General features: G+C 44.4%; 1 pseudogene; it reads left to right on the forward strand.

The window, feature by feature from the left end:
• Positions 1 to 917: 917 nt before the first annotated feature.
• On the forward strand, positions 918 to 19,786 carry LOC117713754 (mitochondrial fission regulator 1 pseudogene; annotated as a pseudogene).
• The last annotated feature ends 221 nt before the right edge of the window (positions 19,787 to 20,007 follow it).

Raw genomic sequence — 20,007 nt, forward strand, 5'->3', positions numbered from 1 at the left:
GTTCACTCCAGAAAGGGCTCTAGCAACAGACTAAGTTCTTGGCTCCACCTAAATTTAGCCTAGTGAACCCCAGGTTTTCCTGGGGTGACTTAGGTAGTAAGAGGGAAGGGCTACTTATAGTCATGACAACTCAAAGGTGGGTGCAGCATAGAAAAACCAGAGAAAACTATGGTGGCCATAAGAACAAAGTCAGATTTTTAAAAATTATTTATTATTTATACAGTGTTCTGCCTGCATGTAAGCCAGAAGAGGGCACCAGATCTCATTACAGATGGTTGTGAGCCACCACTTGGTTGCTGGGAATTGAACTCAGGACCTCTGGAAGAGCAGACAGTGTTCTTAACTCCTGAGCCATCTCTCCAGCTCCAAAGTTGGGGTTTTTACAAAGTGTTCAGCATTCCTTGTGGCTTGGAATTTTAATTTCTTAAAAAAAAATGTTTATAGATGTTTGCCTACATGCATGTATTTGCACCACAGTGGGTGCCTGGTGCTCACACAGGCCAGAAGTGGCCATCCGATCTCCCGGGACTGGTGTTACAGATGCTTGTGAGCTGCCATGTGGATGCTGGAAATTGAGGTCATCTAGAAAATCAACCAGGGCTGCTAACTGCTGAGCTGTCCCTGTAGCCTTCAAATCTGGCATTCTAGTTAGGACCTGTCTTTGCAAGCTGAGCCTTCCCTCTCTCACACTGGTCCTGCCTGGAAAAGACCCTGATACCATAGCCTATGGCGTCTGGCCAGCATTGGTACACATTCGTGTTTAATGAGCTCACGACTTGAGTGGTTGTGGAAATGAAAACGAAAACGTACACTTTTGGCCAGATATTTGGCACATTTTAAATTCTTGTCACCGGTCTCAGCAATGCCAATGAGTGTCTCCACCATGAGGAATGTGCTATGGAAGTCCCATGCCCAAGATGCCCAAGGAAGACAGAGCACTCGTTGAGCACTGGATGGTCATAGAGGAGCAGCGGTAAGGACATTGAAGCCCTGAAGAAACCCATCTCTTTAGGAAAGAGGTTATCTTCTCTCTCTGTGGCTGCTGACTAGGCCCCATCATGTAAGAGTACCACTAGGTAAAACAATGAAGAAGGAGGGACTCTGGATGCTGGAGACATCAGAAAAGCCAACCCCATGTGTAAGCCAACAACGAACCCTTAACCATATGACCCAGGCTATACATTCACAGAACCCACTCAGACCAAGAGACGGTCACAGAAAGCAAGCTTGAACCTAACTGATCTGCTAAGCAATTAACCTTACCTAGAATATTCCACAGAGCCTACCGTTTCACAACTTATTATACAGATAATTCTGAGTTCGGAATTATTCAACATACCACGTATCTAGAAAAATCTGACCAATTGTCAAAGGAAAAGACCATCAGTGGGTACCAACCCCCAGGTGACTCAGATCCCAGAATTCTCAAACTAAGATTGTAAGTAGAGCCACAGAATCACCTTCCATAAAATAAGCATAAACAGTCTCATATTGAATGGAAAAACAGACATGTAGATACATGGAAACAATGCTAAAGAATGGAATGCAGATTTTAGAACAGTTAAACTTCACATCTAAAATGTGAGAGTCGTGGGGTAAGTTCGATAGCATGGCAACTATAGAAGCAAGACAGTACAGACATGGATGGGGATTCTTTTGAAAGAATTATCCGATTCAACTATAGAGGGAAAAAATTTAAGGACAAATGAACAGAACATCAGAATTGCAAAAGGTCCAACATCCGTGTCATTGGAAGTCCCTGAGAGAAAAGACAGTAATAATGTGGGAAAATATTCAAATTATTTTCAGCTTGAAACTTTAGAAAAAACCCAAAAGTTTGTGTGTGTGTGTGTGTATACACACACACATACACACACACACAAATATATATGTATACATATGTGTGTATACATATATATGTATATGTATATATATACATATACACACACACATATATATACATATATATATGTGTGTATACACACACACACACACACACATATATATATATATAATTACAGAATACACAAGACAAACAGACCTCAAACTGTTAAGTAAACTTTAACTGTAAAGTTAAAGAATATCACATCCAGAACCACAAAATCCAGACTGATCAAGATCAAAGTACAGAAGAAAAAAAAAAAACCAAACCCTAAGATTAGGTAGGAAAGACAATGCATGGTCTATGGGGACAAATATTATAAACCTGTGTGCTTCCACTCCACTGGCTTCTGACAGGTGGGAAAGGGCTGACTCTTCAATAAATGGTGTTGAAAAAGCTGAATGGTCACATGCAGAAGAAGATCGTGCACACCAGATATCTAAACCAGCCCAAAGGGGATTAGACTTAAATGCAAAACCAAGATCATAAAAACAGCTGGAAGGAAAACCCGGGCAGGGGCAGGGGCTCCTCCTAAGCAGTGGTCAGGATGATTCCTTTGGATATGATCTCAAAAACAAGGGCAAGAAAACATCAAACTAAAATAAGCAAACAAAAAACCCTACAACAGCAAAAGAAGCAATTTACAAATGAGGAGATAACGGGATAACCCATAGAATGGAAGAAAATCTTTGTAAACCACCTCTAGAAAGAGGCCAAGATATAAAAACAAAACAACAACAAAACCCTAACAAACAAAACCCCACAACAACCCACCCTATTGTATGACTTTTCTGGGAGCCCTGTAAACAAATGTTTCCACTTACCAGTGACCAAAGAAACACCTCCCCCTGTCCAGCCCAATGAAACAGTGACCAATTGTAATTGGACAGGAGTATAGTGATGGACAGGATCGAGGACCACTCAGGTTAGCGAGGTCTCCCTGCACCTTGAACAACTGTGTATCACTTCTATCTCCTCAGGGAGGAAAGGGGGCCTGGGAGCCCGGCCAAGAGCTACCTATGAGTGCTCCTCATTTCCACAAGGGAGTGTCAATCCCTTTCACAGACACCAACCTGGACACAAAGAGAGCCAATAAGGAACACAGACTGTAATGGACAGATGTCGGTGTGTTTGAAATGATAGCAGAAGTCCAATGATGAAGACAGGCAAGAAGGGAGCTACCCTACGTCACTCAAAGTCACATTCTAACCAACTGCTATGGGACTAAAGAAAACAAACGGAACTCAAATACCGTGCCGTCATTAACAAATGTGCCGCTCCCAAATGCAAGTTTTGGAAAAATGGGCAGTTTTAAAACAACATTATATTTACACCAGAGTTGAACAGATTGTAAATATTAAATACTAGGCGTCTTACTATCTAAGACAGAGTTGCAGCTGAGGAAGTGGGGGAGGGCCATGGAATGTCCTCTGTGGACACGTTCATGGAATGAACGCTGTGGAATGTCGCTGGGATTGGGGTTATTAATACGAGGTGAACTCGGCAATGCACTTGCTTAAACAAATAAGAGCATACAAATGCATACGTGTGTGGATTAGCACACACATGTTTTTCCAAGCTCTGTGCACTAACATGGATGAAGGCAATGATATTAAAATAGCCCTGAGGATATAGGCTGCCCAGATCTGAACACTTTTTCAAATTTAAAATAAGCAAACATAGATAATGAACAGAGAAATCATTAATTCTAGGGCTAGGACATGGTTTAAAGGGATCCTGGAACGTTTTGTGGTACCCAAATGTAGAGAAGTATTACAATATGACTGGGGGTTGGAGACACAGCCCCATGGCAGCCCAAATGACCAACCCACATTTGACCCCTTCTCTAGCTTGCTTCCCATTGTGTGTTAAAGTGCTGGCCTAAAGTGTGTGTTTCACCTCACGGTCTATCACGAGGGAAAGTCAAGATGGGAACTCAAGGCAGGAACTTAGAGGCAGGAACTGAAGCAGAGGTCATGGAGGAACGCTGCCTACTGGCTTGCTCATCCTGCTTTCTTATACTATCCAGGACTACCTGCCCAGGAATGGCACTGCCCTCAGTGGGCGGGGCCTCCCACATCAATCATCAGCCACTGCAGATCTGCCTACAGGCCATTGGATAGCCACATGGCAGCATCTTCTCAATCAAGGCTTCTTCTTCCCAGATGACTCTAGCTTGTGTCGAGTTGACACAACTGACTAATCAGTACCACCCCCAGTACCCCTAACCCCAAAAGATAGATCTATGTAAGGGTCGCAGGGTTACAAAAAACAACCTCAAAGACTTCCTGTCGGCCAAAGCAGATACGATTTGAATATCAAACCACATAACAACAGGCAGTCTATAGAATAAATGTATGTGGGTCAATACTGACATAATAAAATGAATACATGGGTCAGTGAGGTAGAAAGATGGTTCTTCTTTACAGAACAATTGCAAACACTACACTCAGAAGGGACAAGGTAAATACAACCCACCACTGGTCCAGCACGGTAACCACTGCGGACATCTGCATACAACCTCTGAAGACAAACTCTGCAGACAACATCGACAAAACCAAAATTCGAGAAATGCTTAGAAACAGTGGGGGTTTGCACAATCTCAAAATAACTCCTCCAAGGTGTTTATTAATTTCAAATGAAAACTTTTAGCAGAGGAAGCTGTCAAGACCACATGAGTGGGTAGTGCCTGTTAAATGCTACAAGCAATGAGACTAACAGGTGGATGACTGAGAAGGGCCCAGCACTCAGAGGGAATGAAGAGCCTAGCTATCACTCAGAGGGAATCTGTGAAGGGCCCAGCATTCACAGGGAATCTGTGCCCAAAATGTTCAGTCTTGATCTAATCATGAGTGAGTAAAGAGGCCTAGCTCAAGAGACAAAGCCTTCTAATAGAATAACCCTTCTAATGTATGAAGATCACAAAAGCCAAGTAAGGAACTAAGGTAGACAGGATGGGACCAAGGTCAGCAAAGTTTTCCCGACTTTCCCACGAGTGGGAAAGCCTGTGCAGACAGAATAAAGGCTGCTGTTAAGTTCATTGTATTGGAGCAAGGCTAATTCCCTAGCTCTAAGAACTGTCCTACAGCTACGGGAGAGGAAAGCAAGGGAGACAGAGTCTCAGTACCAACTCTAGAACTTTCTTATAAGTTTAAGTTACTTATTTTAATTATATGTGTGAGTGTGTGTGTGTGTGTGTGTGTGTGTGTGTTTGTGTTCTGTGTGCACATGAGTGCAGTGCCAACAAAGGCCAGAAGAGGGCACTGCATCCTCTGGAGCTGGAGTTACAGCTACAGTCTACATTGGTCAGAGAGCCTCTGCTTCAACAGCACCACAGTTACGAGCACTTGCTATCGTTTTTAGCTTTCTACTCAGACCAAATGCAGATCTTCATGCTTCTGTGACAAACACACCACTGCCTGAGCTATCTCCCCCCACCCTGGGTTCGGATTCTTGATGAATACTGGAATGGTTAAGGATTTTTACTGTGAGTATGGGAAACATTTTGTATTGAGAGATGGACATGAGTCTTAGTATTCTGTGGTTTTGGACATATTTAAATGTGTCCTCCAACGATTCATGTGTTGGAAGATTGGTCCCCAGAGGCAACATGGACAGTGATGGGCCTTTAAGAGGTAGCACACAGGAGGGAACCCTTGGGTCACTTGGGGAAGGGGAGCTCGGAAGAGACTGTGAGACTTAGAGTTTCCCTCTGGCATCCAGTTTTGAGCTGTGACCTGTTCCTCACACACATGCTACCACCGTGAGGTGATGCAGTCAAGGGGAGCCCTGACCAGAGATGAGCCAATGCCAATGTGATGCCCTGGGGTCTCTTGTCTGCTGAAATGAGCTTGTCCTTGGGTATTGATTACAGTAACAGAAAACAGACTGATGCGATCACCAATTGATAATACGGGCGTCAAGGCAGCCCTTTATATCTATGACAAGCTTCAAATCACTAGAGCTGAGATGATAGCAACCCTCTACACTATTCTGTCTGCTTCCCTGTCAAAAGTCCTAAGATGTCACTTGCCATATTCTGCCTGGGCCTCTCCTACTCCAACAATCCAAACCCCATGGCCATATGCTCATGATCCACCTACCCCATGGTGACTTCTTCCTCTCTCTTCCCTCTCTGTAAGGTCTCTGCCTGAGACCTCAAGCCCAGGACCCAAAACCCTGCCTACCTCTCTTCTGCCCAGCTACAGGCTGTAGGCATCTTATTATTAACCAATCAGAGAATAACTTGGGGGAAAGGTTTACATAACCAAAGCTGGTATACATGAAGATGTGCTCATCTTGGGGCAAGCAGATCTTGGGGTACAGAATGTAGCATCTTAGTACAAGCTTCACCAGACTAACCCCCTACAATACACAGGATAATAAATTTGGATTGCCTCTTCACAGTATGTACCAGACTTAACTTGAAGTGGATCAGAGATCTAACTATAAGTCTAAAAACTGAACAGCCCTTGAAAGAAATTTTAAACACATATCTCTATGACCTTTGACAGGGTAATAGTTTCTTGTTTCTTAAATATAACTCTGGTAGATAGACACACACACACAGACACACACCTGAATAAACTGGTCACTGCCAAAATGTTTAACTCATACTTCAAAGAATATTATCAAGGAACTGAAAGGACAACTCACAGATTTGGGGAGCAAGTTTGCAAATCATTTGTCTGAAGAGAGACTTGTGTTTAGAACATCCAAGGAGCTATGGCCACTCAGTAATAAAATAATAAATAACCTGATTTTTAAAAGCAAAAAAATCTAAATAAATATCTCCAGAGAAGATAGACTGATGGCCAACACACACACACACACACACACACACACACACACACACATACATATATATATATATATGGGGAGAGAGAGAGAGAGAGAGAGGAAAAGATGTTAACTGTAGTTAGCTAAAGAGAAAAGCAACCCCAAGCCCCAGAGAGCTTCTTAGTCCCACTGAGATGGATATAATGAAAAAGGCAGACAGAACACATGTAGAAGATGCAGGCACAATGCAACCTGCATATATCACTGGTGGAATGCAAATGGAGCCGCTCCCCCCACCTGTGTGAACAATTTGGTAGCTGCCAATAAACTTAAATATGAAATCACCCTACAACCTGAAAATTCTACTCCTAGGCATAGCCTAGAAGTGAAAACATACTCATGATTTGCTCATGAATATTCAGAGTAGCAAAAAAAGAGGTAGGGAACCATATAAATGTATATAGCTATGAACAGATAAGCAGAATACACCATATCTATACTATGGAGTAGTATATAGCCATAAGAAGACACAAGAAATTGTTATATGCATTTTACTCCATGATTTAAATATAGACAGATCATAAAAGAGTTTACTAAATGAAAGAAATTAGGTACAAAGTGAGTCGTAACTCAGGACTCTGTTTACAAGGCATGTTCAGAATAAGAATCCATGGGGAAAGGGAACAGCTCTGGTTTCTAGAGGCTCCAGGAGAGAGAGGAACGGGAGTGACTGCTCACGGATCTGAGGCTTCTTTGGGGCCAGAAGAAAAAAATCTAGAGTCAGACAGCAGTGACAGCTTCACAGCCTTGCATATCCACTAAAAGCCACAGATTTGTACATGATGTTGAAGGTGGTAAATTTTATGGTATATGAACTATATCTGAATAATAAAATGAAAACCACAGACCAGTATTTGCCATAAAAACACATGTAAAAGTGCTTTAAAATATTAGCAAAGGGAACACAATACTATATAAAAAGGCTAATAAGGCCATGTGAGGTGAAAATCTCTATAATTTACCATATCAACAGAGTACATGCTAGCAACTGTGTAATCATCTTACTGGGTTCATATTGACAAGATTCAATGCCAGTTGCCCTGAAAAAAACTAAACAACACATCTGGAAAGAAAAGAAACAAGGAGCAAATATCTTCACAGCTTCTAGTCAGGACTCTGGATGTGGCTTCAATGGTGTTTGAGGCTCAAGTACCATGGTAGCAGTGAGCAAAGATTGCTGTCAATGTCCTCTGACGAGTAAAGTAGCAGTGACTGCCCTTCTGAGGCACTCCATGATGCCATTTGGGTTTAGTTCCCTGTAAGCTGAGCTCAGGATCTCTCTAGCCCACTGACTGTCCACAGGAGCCTTCTCTCGGGTTTTTGCAGTGTGGCTGGCTCATAATGCAGAGTCTGTCTTCCTACACAGCAAGCAAGAGAGAGAGACTGCGCCCCACGATAGAGGTCCTGGTGTTTTAGTAAACTGGGTTTTAATTTGATATTGATACCCCATCGCCTTTGCTGTGCTCTGTTCACTGAGGCAGGACAGGAAGTCCATCTGATAGCGAAGGAAAGAGCTCACACACAGCATGAAAAACGGGAAGTTAGATCTTTGTGAGCTACTTTGCTGACTGCCTACTACTATAGGCGCATGCAGAAAATGATAGTGAAAGGCACTGAAATCGTTTTAAAAGTTAAATAATGAAAGCTTTTCTCTCTCAGACAGAGAACAATAAAAAAGATAAACTCTCACCAGCTCCATTTTGGAGGAACTTTACAGTGAAGGCCAGCAAGCAAAATGTGAATTGTCTTGCTCTGCCCTGAGGATACAACTGTTCATATGGTAAATTCTAATTAATAACACCCCCCCCCAAAAAAACCCACCCTCTACCCCTAGTACTAAGAAGGGAAACTTTCCATCACAGAATAAAAATCAAAATGCCAAAATCTGTTACACTACTGCATCCCGATATCAAGCCCTTCATGACAAAGCCCGAGGCTAACACCATAGTCAGTGGAGAAGACTGCTTGACCTCTAAGAGTGGACATAAGACAAGGATGCTCAGGCCTCTTCCGTCCACTGTAGCATGAACATATTAGGAGGAGCAATTGGATAAAAAAAGAACTGGAAGGCAGATCAATGGGGCAGATAGAAACTAAATTGTCCCTATTTGTAGACACCAAGACCCCAAAGATGCACAAACCTAGGAGAATAAGTGAATTCTGCAAAGCTCTGTGTTAAAAGAATCAAAACCTTCAAATTAGTTCCATCTCTGTTCATCAGAACTACCCAAAGAAAACAGGGTAGCACAGGGGTGAGGGTTGGCAGAGGCTGTCTACTTTCAAGTGCTTCAAAACCAAATAGAATACTTTAATAAAGGTAGCCAAGAAGGCCAAAGAACCACACACTGGGAACTATGCATTTCTTATAGAAGAAACTAAAGAATGCATATATAAAAGGAAAGATACCCTATATTCATATGTTAGAACATTGTTTAAATGTACACACAGCCAAAAGCAATATATACATTCACAGTGGTACCTACCAAGCTTGCTTTGATATTCTTCATAGGAAAAGCAACAAAAATTCTAAGTTTGCACAGGACCGTAAAAGACCCTGAACAGCCCAAACAATTTTGAGAAACAAAAACAAAGTTGGAGGCACTACATATTCTGATTTCAAGGTGTACTTACGAGATGGCAGTTCACAGCATGACCATCAACAGCATGACTGATGCAAACCAGCCACAGATGCCAAGAGACCAGACTCCAGAAATAACCCAAACGTGCCCTTAACTAATTTTTGACACCCAAACTGGTGATACCAAAAAGGCACACTATGGACACCTCTTCTCCTCCATAAGGGATGACAGGGAGAGGGGATACTCACGTGTGAAAGAATCAAAGCAGACTCTGTATACCACAAAAATCCAACCCCGAATAAGCCAAAGAGCCAATAAAAAGGTGTTCAACCTCACTAATCATCATGGTGATGAGAAGTCCAAGCCATGATGAGATGGCACCTTATGCCTAATAGGGAGGTTCTCACAAGCAGAGAGGTAGTAAATAGTGTTGGCAGAGGCTTAGAGGAAAAGGAACCCTCATCTACTCTTGGTGGGGACAAACGTTGGAACAGCTGCTATGGAGAACATTGTGGGAGGTTCCTAAGGACATTAACAGTAGTGCAGGAACGAAAGAGTCCCCAGTTAACCATGGTTACTGCAATATTACAATAAGCATGGAATGGAAAGAAAGCTAAATATCCATCAATAAATGACTGAATAATGAGACTAATGTGATGTGTGTGTATAAGAGAGAGAGAAAGAGAAAGAGAGAGAGAGAGAGGCAGAGACAGAGAGACAGAGATGGAGAGACAGAGAGACAGAGTCAGAGAGAGAGAAACAGAGACAGAGAGAGAGAGAGAGATGGAGAGAGGGAGAGAATATTATTCCACCTTTAAGATGAGACTCCAGGGCTAGGGGGATGGCTCAGTGGGTACAGTGCTTATTGTGTAAGCATGATGACCTGAACTTGGCCTCACCCTTGTAAAAAGGCCAGATTTAGCAACATGAGCTTGTTAATACCAGTACTGGAAGATAGAGACAGCAGGATCCTGGGGACTCACTGCCTAGCTATCGTGGTAAACCAGTGAGCTCCCGTTTTAATGAGAGACCCTATCTCAAAAGATAAAGTGGGGAGCAATACAGGACAACACACAACATCTGCCTTGGAGCTCCACAAGCCCACGACCACAAATACTGTCATCTGCTACAACTCAGATCAATTTGGAGGACATTGTAGGAGCTGAAGTAAGGCAAGTCCCATGCATGACCCCACTTCCTTTTCACTCAAACCAAGGACATAATGTTATGTGAAACCTGGCAGCTTGCTGGCTTATAATGACTCTTAACCATGAGTAAACATATCAAGTCATCACGTGGTCCACTGTAAGTATTTATTACTATACCAAAGACGCAACACTGCCAACACATTTAGATAACGGCACTACCTGGTTTGAAGATTTATTTTAAAGCTCTAATAATAACCAGGATGTTTCAGCACTGATGTGAAGATCATCGAACACAGGCGCATGATCCAGAAGTACACTCACACAGACAGGTTTTGGTAAAAGAGCCAAACCAACCCATTTAGTAGAACAAAGCCTTATTTTAAAGGAAACACTTCTAGGTCACTTTTAATGGTGCAGAAATGACTGGTGTAGATATGGGAAAAATGAAACTGAAGGCTCAAAAACAAGCTGATCCATTATGGCAGAAATAAAAATAGTTGCTGGCTCCAGGTAGGTGAGGAAGAAAGCGCAAGGCAACTTCCGGTGGTCAAGGCAACTTCTGGTGGTCAAAGACCTGCTTGTGTTTGGTGGTGGGGTTGGTCTTGGGTGTATGCTTTTCTCAAGATTCATCAGGTTTCACACTTAAGAGTACACATGTTGATAAACTTGGCCTAAAATTTGAAAGAAAAAACTCTAATGCTAGCCGCCATGTGGAGACAAGCTGGGGGCGTGGGAGTGATGAAGCAGCTGGAGCTATCTATGGCAGGGAAGAGCCGACATGATGTGGACTGAAGTGTCGTCTGAGTCAGATTTGAAATAGTCCCTTCTAAGACATCTTCTCTTAGGGTGACATCGTCAGTCTTCTATGGCTTCCGGTGTGTAACTGGCCCCGTTACAATAACTGCCGCACAAACATGGTTGAGTGCCCGCCCTGTGCCATGTCATTAACCATTTTTTTGAGAGGAGGGTTTTTAATAAGATGGCATCTTTCCTCCAATCTAAGCTGCCTTCTTCCACATGCTACTTATATCTACATCGGCCTCTACGTCCTGGATCTTTTTATGAAGACTTGATATAGAGGAAATATTGCTTATTCCTAATTCTAAATAGAGCACTGCTACGCTGCAGGTAATTAACAAAATGCCTTCTTTCTTTTTGGTTAAAAAAAAAAATGCCATGAAGTAAAAATACTGTGCAGAGGGGGTTGTGGGTACGGATTTGCTCAGTTAGAAATCACCACCAGAGCCCACAAGATCTTAGATCATATAAGTCTGCCTTCATTAGGATGCTCCAACATCCAAGTTTCAAATGAAATTCAGATTAGTGGAGGGTCAGTTCAACTTTGTGGTTTTTTTTTTTTTTTAATATACTTGTAAATAAAATCTAAGGAAAACACTTATGCAGGAGAAAAGCTCATCAATGTGGATTTAAACAATACACCACGGAGTTCAAAGGCAACATAGGAAGACTGATGGGGAGAGAGACTCTCTACTCTACGGACAATAAATTTGGCTTCTAAATGCAGGGAATTGTGCTCAGCAAAAGGAAGAGGTTCTTTGTTCACCTTCAAGCACAAACCATTGTTGGAGTTTACTAAGTGTCCTTGTGACAGATACTGGGTGAGCTGCCCATCCTGTGGTCAAATGGGAGCAGACCACTGTCCCCAGAGACCAGGCAGAACATAGCACTATACATGCCCCTTGGGGGTGGGGCATTCTGTGGAACACCAAGCTGAAGGGAGTGATGGGTCTCCGGAAAGGGGCTATCAGCCTCCAGGTAGACAGGAAACGAGGAAGCATGAACAAAACTCTACTCCATTCAAAGCCACTGCCCAACTGCAGTCTCCAGGGACAGAGAGAATTCAACAGCAAGAACACTAGAAGCTGGACAATTGGTAACAGACAAAGCAGATCTGTAAAACTAAGTCCTAAACCAACAGTAATTGAGGTTAACCAATCAGGGGTCAGCTCCTGCGGCATCTTTGCCACAAGCATCTACAACAAAGAAGGTCGTTATAGACTGCTGCAGACTGCCCAGCTGTCAGCCACCATCCTCCTCCCTAAGGCATAGAGAGTAGGTTCTGGAAAAAAAAGGGGGGGGGGGATCACCAAGCCCAGCTAAAGGTAGAAAAAAACAGAACAAATTAGAAAGACTATGAGTAACATAGCCTACTGTTGTAGAATTAACTGTGTCATGTTCCTTCCCAAAATATATCAAAGAAAAAACTCTGAATAGGAAAGCCCTGAATAGGATTATATGTGGAGATAGAGCCTTCCAAGGGGTGGTCAAGATGAAACAAGATGAAAGGATGCTACAAAGAAGGCGCCCTCTGAGATAAAGTTTATCTCCTTATAGGAGAAAGTAACCACAGACACGAGGGATCTGTCTACGTGCACATGGAGAAGGTCACAGCAGGATACAATGACAGCAAGTGGTGTCTCCAAGGCAGCAAGAGAGGCCTCACCTTAGACCAATCACACTGAGCCTCCATCCTAGACTCCCAGCCACCAGAATGTCAAGCGATCTCAATAAAGAACAATCTCCAGACAGCTGAGGAAAGACGTAGGAAACATCAGCCCGATGGAGATGGAGGTCTTCGGAAGGAGGCCCTCAGGAAGAGAGAATTGGTAGAACAAAGACTACAAATATAATTTGAAATGAATTTGATTCTCCTGAGTGTTTGGTATTGAATAAGTGGCACACATAAATAATCTAAGCACAGCTGAAAAAGTCTACCTCCTGGGAGGAAATGTGGGTCAGGAAAGGACGTCACTACAGCTCCACTGGGAAGGGTTTGGAAGATCAATGCAATGTAATTGCAGACCATCGTGCTGACCGGATAGATGGACGATGTAGGGTCTGAGAATGAGATGGGAGGCATGGTGCTGAAAGGTGGAGAAGGGCGGCGGCTACTTCTAACTTCATCTCCCCTAGTGAGAAGCCAACAGATGGTGTGAAGACGAGAAGCTCAGATAGACAAATGCACACATGTGTTTTGGATACGGGCTGGGGTGGGGGGAGTATTTAAAAGGCTAAATTACTAAAGTAGGTGCCTCTGGGAAGCCGGAAGGGGGAGAAAGGCAGAAGATATGCAGTCTGAGAGTGTGTGTGTGTGTGAGGGGGGGGGGGGAGATAGAGACAGACACACACACACACACACAGAGAGAGAGAGAGAGAGAGAGAGAGAGAGAGAGAGAGAGAGAGAGAGAGAGAGAGAGAAACACATACACAGAAAGACAGAGGCAGAGAGACCGATCACTTTTTGAACTATTATTGAACTTATTAAACTCTAGGTATAAAGGCAACTTTTATTTTTAAAATAAAATCTAACATAAAAATGCTAAGAGGAAGAAGAAGAACTGAAAGACAGCAGCTCTGAAACCTCTGAAGAGCAGTTACTAGAGCTCTCAGAAGTTCTGCCCATGGCACACGCTGCTTGTTCTGAAGACTCCCACCCCTATGACTCCAGCCCTGGTGGGAGACCCTATCCCTCCTGAAGAAGCAGTGTATGTGAAATACACAAAGTGTGTGAAATCTCTGGATAACTCTCACTGGATCTGTAGGCCTGCTTACCTGCTTACAAGGCTAGTTTTAAGCAAACTTACCCCAGGCTAACCTGATCCCTCTTCTCAGGACACCCGCTGCTCAGCATTGGGGTAAGTTTGCTCTCCTGCTGTGCATCATTTATTATGATTCTACAGAGGAATTAAGTACACAGAACCAGATGTTTATTTTTCTATCTCTGGGAAGACAAGGTCCCCTGACTCACTGGCCAGCTCAGACCAAATCTATGGATACTACTTTAAGTTGATCAAAGCGCACAGGGCCCTAGTTCTTTCTGGGGCCATCCAAACTGATGTACTTATTATTAATTACTTTACTTGTTGGTATGATAAAAGCAATTTTAAGAAGGGAAAGGCTTGTATTGGCTCATAGTTCAAGGCCCATTCATCTTGCTTTGGGGGTGGGAGGAAGCAGAATTTGGGCAGCTGGAACCTGAACTGGCTGGTCACTTGCATTCACAATCATAAAGCAGAAAATAATGAATGCGTAAGTTCAGCTGACCAGATCCCAGCCCAGGGAATGGTGCCACCCACAGTGGGAGGTCTCCCTAGAACAGTTAATCTAATCAAGATAATCCCCATAGGCAATGCCCAGAGGCTCATCTCTCATATTGTTCTAGATTTTATCATGTTGACAGCTGGGATGAATTATCATGATTTGAGATTAATCCTGAAAGTCATTTTTAAAGGTTAAAAGTTACAGATGTTTGTTGGGTACTTTGAAGGTGGTCAAGTGGTTGGAGGGAGACCCGCATGTCACCGAGACTCACACAGTTCGGCTTAAAAGCTGCCTCAGTCCAAGCTTTACTTCATCACTATGGTTTTTGATTCTTCCTTTCCTTTTTCAGTTTGAACAACCTATTTTTCAATTATTTAAAATCTTGAGAGACTTACCTCACCCCGTGACAAGATCAACATGTTTGTCACCTGAGCAGCCCCTTATGGACAAAGGAGGTAATGGTCTCAGGAGGTAAAATTGTCTGCCTAGGGTTACCTAGCAAAGCTAAGATACAGGCCGGTCTGATTCCAGAGTCTGAGAAGAACGTCTACTATTTAGTTCCCAGTGACTGGCAAGAAGGGACTGAGGGTCAGGTTGGTCACTCCAAATCAAACGTATCCTGATCCTCTGGTCATGCAAACCCACTGCCCAGCACATGGGCCCCAAAGGCAGGGGGATCTAAATGTCTTATTATTCCACATTTGTCCTGCTCCCAGTATCTAGAAAGTTCCCCAGCACAGAGCAGGTATTCAATAAATGGTGACTGTGTGAAGAATGGATGAATGGCCATGCACCTTCCCACTGGACCATGAGCTCCTCAAAGACCCACACCAGGCTTGGCCTTCCAGGACCAACTCATGCTGTTCCTCAGAGGACAACGGTGCCAGTGCTGGATGTTGGGTGCAGTATGCCCATCTCCAGTCAAACTTCTTCCCACCAGCACCAGCCGAGACACATGGGAGAAAGTCTATGCACCCTGGGAAACATTCTGCTGAGTCCTGGGCATGCCACTGTGAGGAATTCATTCATCTGCATCTCAACACAGCTGTGTGCCACATGTGCCTTTACTGTCTCCACAGATGATAAAAAAAGGACCAGAGGGGTTAAGAAGCCATTCGAGGGCAGCCCAGCAGAGTCAGGATTTTAACCCAAACAGATCCCTAAGCTCTTGTGGCCAGTATGCAATCTGTACATGGGTATGGCGGTGTGGAACTTACTCTTCCCCAGCTCTCAACTCCTTCCCAGTCCCTGGTTCTTGGGGTCTTCTGCTAGACCAGTCATTGTTCCTGTTGGGTCTGTTATTCAGTTACTTGACACAGAGCCAGCCTTCCAAGCTCTGTCCCAGCACCCTATATACACCTCAGGTTCTTCAGAGTGTAGGCAAGCCCTTCCCCTGGCCCTGTACAGACATGAGCTCAGACACGCTATCTGTATGACTTTAGATCAGTCATTTAACCTTCCTTGGCTCTAAGACAGGGGTAATAAGGCCATCTTCCCCACATTCAAAGCTTAGCATTATTTTTCCAAACCAGTGCTGCAGCCAGACACCAATGAGTAGATACTGCCATGCATGGCTACTCTGTGGAGGTAGTACTAAGGAAGCCCCGCCCCAGGAGCCTGTCTGCATAGCTCCTCCAGGCTTGTTCCCATGCAGCCTTTTCACCTCACTATAAGCCCACAAGCCTTTATGAGTTAAGTGCTTGTCCACAGCCAAGCCCTAAACTCAGGGGCAGCTCAATTCAGTCACTGCTTCCGTGCCTACTTGCCCGCTGAGAAGGTGAGCCGTGAGCCAGGCGCTATGTGACGGTGGCTCACCCCCCACCCAAGCACCTTTCTCTGCTGTCTGTCCCGCTGGCTCCCAGTGGGCCTCACATGTCTGTCGGGAGTGACAGCTCCGGAGCATCCCATGCCCACGCTCACTCCACCCTCCTCCCAGAGCTCGCCCGAGCTCGATCTTAATTAGCCTGGCCAAGCTCAGTCATCACAGGGAAGTCCTTGAAGTTGGAGATTTCCACAAAGCTAAATCACTAAATCCCAGGGCCGCCAGCCTGTCTTCATAGCTTCTCCAGCCTGCCAGAAATCCCACCCACTCCCACACAGAAACCGCAGACCTGGGGTTCAGTGTCACCCCATCTCAGGCCACCTTATCAAGGCGGGTCCAGCCATCCTTTATCTGCCTGCTTCTCTAAGTGCTCTCATCACCCTGATAGGCCTCATAAAAGCTGGTAAAAGACACAGCTGCCTGGTTTTGACATCACTGACTTCAAAGGCCTCAAATTAGGTGGGGCCGGTCTGGCTGCGGTGGCTGAGTTCAGAGCAGTGTTTGGTGCTCCTGGGGCGACCCTGTTGGCCCAGGGATCAGTGCAGGAGCCCTCAAGCTTATCAATAAATACACAGAAATGGTTATGAGCACGGGCTCTGGAGCCAGGCAACACCAACTCATGTCCTAGTCCAACGCTTGGTAAAGGGGCCAGTCGATCACAGCTTCCAACTTCTGGCTGTCCAGAGACCGTCAGGGCTTAGCCTCCAGACCCCACTCTATAGCGGCAGAGAGTCTGTCCCAAGAGAATGGGAAACTAACTATTTAACAGACATGGGGCTCTCTCTGTTAGAAAGATGAGAAGGTTCTGGACTTGGAAGTTCTGACTGCATAGCCAAACATATTTTCATGCAAATGTACTTAATCCCACCACCCGGTATATTTAAAATGGTAGAAATGGCGAGTTTACATCAGGGATAATTTATCTCCATGCTCTTTTGAAGTCAGAGTCCATTCCTACCCTAAGCAAAATGTCAAGAGTAAGGAGAGAAGGTGCTTGGCCCTTCCCCAGGCTTTGGACAAAATGAAACACAAGCCAAGGACTGGTCACCTTTTGCCAGCCCCAGTCCAGTCCTGTGACACATCAGCCCCGTATCTAGATGCTGAATATACTGGGTACAGGTAGTAGTACCCCCAAAGGTGTCTGTCACACTCATTGTCCTGTCTCACAGAAGCCCTGGAGTCCAGTTTTGCCTGACTCATGACTACAGGGAGCAGGTCCTCAAGACCCTTCTCCCCCTCCCCCACCCTCTAACAGCATCCCTGGTCAAAACTTTAAGTGCAGAAATGTGGACCAGGAGGCAGGAGGATTAAGTCATCCTTAGCTTTTCTCCTCAGTTTCACAGAGTAGAATTAAAATGCCTTTCGGGCTCACTTTTGGGAGATGAACATATTTGTTTCTAAGGCTCTTGCAATCCTGGATGAAAAGCCCACCTTGGTTGTAACTTACTGTGTTCTGAAGCAGCCCTTCTCCAACCCAGTCCCACCCCTCCTCTCAACTGGCTCAGATTTTAGGCAAGGGGTTGCACAGTCACCCTAGGGAAAAAAGTGGGACCCCTGTCCCAACAGAAACTAAGTTCACTAAACCAGAATTATCCCCTATTGGTACCAGTGGCCACACTGAGTCACCATAGCAAGTTCCATGTCAGCATTTCTATATAAGCCAGGGTTTGCTAGGAATCAGCTCACAGCCATAAAAAAGTCTGCTCTAGGCTAAAGCTTGGCCTAAAGGAAATCTCAGGCCAGGAATAGGTACTGAAAAGAAATCCAGGTGACACCACCCCCAAGCCTCTCAGGACAAGGATGCCTGCCAGCCACTAGGGCCTCTTAAGGAGGGCTCTATGGTCCTCCTTTAGGACATCGATTTAGGACATCGACTACAGTTGTCAAAATTCAAATTTCAGGCTGCTTTGAAAATTTAGAAAAGGCCTGAATTGAGCATGTGTGATCCAAAGCCTTCCCCTTCCCTTTTTGCTGTTCTTGAACAGCAAAAGAAGCAGAGACACTAAGCCAAGCAGGGATCGGGACCAGTGCTCATGCTGCCGACACCTATCATCTGTTGGGACAGTGGCTCTGCCTTCTGTCTCACAGACAACGCTCCAAGAGCAAGGCCCAGGGACCTAGGCATGTGTAACATAGGCAGCCAGTGGGAAAAGGGTACCATCTAGTAAATAAGAATAGGCCCTCTGCATGCTGCATAAAATAATTATATAATGATATGACATCACAATTATATTTACATATTTATAGTATACAAATATAACAATTTTTATAGTTATATAAATCGCAACTATACAGAACAGAAAATCAAGCCAACATGTATATAAGCAGAGAGGGGGGGTCCCACTCTCTGAATCATAGAAACTAGAAGTCCTTAAAAAAAAAAGAGTTGCAATACTTTAAATTTTAATTGGTCCTAAATTTTTAAGAAGCCATCTTTGTCCACACACAAGATTAAATAAGGTATGGGAGAAAAATACTTGCCACATGTACAACAAGGGTTTTGTATTCTGCTGGGGGAAAAGATCTATGCAAAGAAAAAAAATCACAAAGAAAAAAAATCAGAAGAAATAGACAAGAGGTATGGAGAGGTGGTTTAAGTGAGCAAACAGACATCGCCAGCAATGAAACTATATAGACTACCACTGGAGCCAGGGAAAAGCGGATTAATAGCACTGAGAGAGCTGAGCTCCTCACTCTGCTGAGGATGGGGAGCAAAGAGCTCTCGTCGATGGCTAAGGAGTGATAAAAACGTGGCTGGCGGCATCTATTAAAAGATGAAATCCGGGAGCGGCGGGGGGTGGGGTGGGGTGGGGGGGGAGCGCGTACGGGCTGCTGAGCTGCAGAGTGTGCTCTATGGACCTCAAGCTGTCATAGATGCCTGAGCTACTTGAACTGCAGGTTGGGAAGACTTGAGATTCTGGGCTGGATTCTGTGCTTCGTGAGGATGGTGTTTCAGTGGGGATCAGCACGCAGTTGGCACTTTGGTCTGGAAAACCACATGGCTTGTCTTTAAGTTCCATAAGGAAACTTGGTAACTAACTTATGTCTGATGACTGACTTATGTCCAAGAGTTCAAACTCCAGCTTACCAGCCATGCAACAGAATGGAGTCTCGCCTACCCAGCGGAGAACATGGTGACATTTTTTTTTTTTTTTTTTTTTTTTTTTTTTTTGTGCTGATGCTGGATGGGTAGCCATAGAAGAAGAAAAAAGCTCAATAAGACTCAGGGCAAGGTCAGGTCTAGACATCCCATTCCTTGCTTTGAGAAGGCCACAAACAGGCACATTTCCTTCTCAAACTTGTCTCCAAACAAGCCTCCTCCAAAGACGACACTTTTCACTCCAAAGAGAACCTTTTGGAAGAGCTTGCAGCCCTTAGAGCTCAGACTGCCAAGATGGTGACACTGCATGAACAACAGAGTTTAGTACAGGTTCTTCCACATCTGTTACTGTAGCATGCTCATCTCCTCCCCACCCTCACCTTCCACTCCCCCCCCACCTGCCACCCCCCCTCCACTGGTACTTCACCAATATGTCTGCTCCTGATCTGATTACAGATCGAAGAGCAAAACCTCAATGCTGAAAAGACCTGCCCTAAGAGACGCCCAAAGTGGCTTTAAGGATCTCTATATTTGTCATATGAGGCCACTGGTGTGAAGCTACGATGAATCAAGAG

The sequence above is a fragment of the Arvicanthis niloticus genome, chromosome 8 (assembly GCF_011762505.2).
Source record: "Arvicanthis niloticus isolate mArvNil1 chromosome 8, mArvNil1.pat.X, whole genome shotgun sequence".
Lineage (NCBI taxonomy): Eukaryota > Metazoa > Chordata > Mammalia > Rodentia > Muridae > Arvicanthis > Arvicanthis niloticus.